General features: G+C 39.6%; 1 protein-coding gene across 3 annotated transcripts in view; it reads left to right on the top strand.

The window, feature by feature from the left end:
• The window catches only part of Ankar (ankyrin and armadillo repeat containing), a 57,878-nt gene that overhangs the window by 2,447 nt on the left and 53,360 nt on the right, over positions 1-2,071 (top strand). The gene's annotated exons all lie outside the window — the stretch shown is intronic.

Genomic DNA, 2,071 nt, shown 5'->3' with positions numbered 1-2,071 from the left:
CACACACACACACACACACACACACACACACACACACACACGTGCGCATGCAGATGCAAAATCAGAATCCATAATAAATAAGTAAAAGGCCAATAAGACAAAAAGTGTCCAAACGAAGCAAGATGATACAAAAAAGCCCCACAAAAATACTGTTGCGTTCATTTTGTGTTGCCAACTACTGCTGGGCGTGGGGCCTACTCTGAAGTCTGGTAGGTATATTCAGTGAGACTCCATTGTAGAAAATTTACTTTATCCTTTGCAACCAAATACCAATTACAGATAGCTTCTTAGTCATAGCGTGAAGCCCATATCCACTTCCCCATCTCAGAGCTGGTACTCCATCTGGTTTGAACCTGTACAGGTCCTGTGCATGATGCATATGCACATAAATCTTATTGTGATCATGCATGGTTTTTAGGGCAAGTATTGCCATCTTACTTACAAATAAAAAAAATACACGCATACTCCCACACATGTATGCACACACATATATCTTTATACTTATATATAGTTATTATATAATTTAAGCAAGCTTACAGAATATGTTTCCCTGTGGGTTTTTCTATCTCTCTATCCCCTTCCCAATTAAGAGCCATTATACCTGTCCCCTACTATTGCCCTCTCTGGAATGTCCCCTCCCCCCCACCTTACTACAATGCTTTTCTACTTTCCTGGCTTCTAGTACCTCAGGTTATATACTCAGGTCTAAAAGACAGAACATAGGGCCTTGCCTTCTGCATCTGTGTTACCCACATACAGTATTTACCAGTTTCATTTATTTATCTGTAACTTTCATTTTTCTTTACAACTGAACAGAATGTTGTTGTAACGTATGTACCACTTTTTTTTTTTTTTTTTTACTGTCCATTCATCAATTGAAGGACATTTAGGCTGTTAGCACATCCTGGCTATTGTGAATAAAGCAACAATAAACATGGTCGAGTATCTCTAGAGTAGGCTATTGAGTCCTTGGGGCACTCCAAGGAATAGTATAGCTGGGTCATATGATAGAATTCCCCACATTTACTTCCATGGTGGCTGTCTCAGTTTTCAATTCCAACAGGAGTGAGTGAGAAGGTTTCCCTTGCCCTGGATTTTGCCAGCCATTGTTGTCAGTTGTTTCCATGAACTTAGCCATTCATTCATTGTGACTGATGTAATCTGTGATTGTTAACAAGGTTGCACACTTTAAAAGGTATTTCTTAGCCATTTTTTATTTCCTCTTTGAGAACTCTGTTCAGATCTGTCGACTGTTTTCAACTGGGTAATTTGTTTTCTTGAATTCCAAGTTCTTTGTGTATGCTGGATATTAATCTTCCAACAGGTTTACACAGAGACCCACAAAAGCATTTTCTCCTGCAGTATGTCATGTAGGGTATTGCCTGTATTTTCTTCTAGTAGTTTCAGCATTCCAGGTTCTGCATTGAGGTCTCTGACTCACCTGGAGTTGCATTTGTGCAGAGTAATAGCTGTAGGTCTAATTCCATCCTTCTACATATGGACACTCAGTTTCCCCACCAGCACTTGTTGAAGATACTATCTTTCAGCCAATGCATAGTTTGAACATCTTTCTCAAATATCATAGCTATAGCCAAAATTTGGCTGTAGCTATGTGCATTCATGTTTGGGCCTTCTATTTTCTTTCATTGATATACATATCTATTTTTGTGCCAAGATCATTCTGTTTTTTTATTGATATTTTCCAGCTTAAAATCAGGAATGGCAATAACTCCAACATTGTTCTTTTTGCTCAAGATTACTGTCTTAGTTAGGGTTTTACTGCTGTGAACAGACATCATGACCAAGGCAAGTCTTATAAAAACAACATTTAATTGGGGCTATCTTATAGGTTCAGAGGTTCAGTCCATTATCATCAAGGTGGGAGCATGGCAGTATCCAGCAGGCATGGCACAGAAGGAGCTGGGAGTTCTACATCTTTATCCAAAGACTGCTAGTGGAAGACTGACTTCCTGGCAACTAGGATGAGGATCTTATGTACACACCCACAGTGATACACCTACTCCAACCAGGTCACACCTATTCCAACAAGGCCACACCTCCAAATGGTGCC

Source organism: Mus pahari, chromosome 5 (assembly GCF_900095145.1).
Source record: "Mus pahari chromosome 5, PAHARI_EIJ_v1.1, whole genome shotgun sequence".
NCBI classification, from domain to species: domain Eukaryota; kingdom Metazoa; phylum Chordata; class Mammalia; order Rodentia; family Muridae; genus Mus; species Mus pahari.
This window is presented reverse-complemented; position numbering and strand designations above follow the sequence as displayed.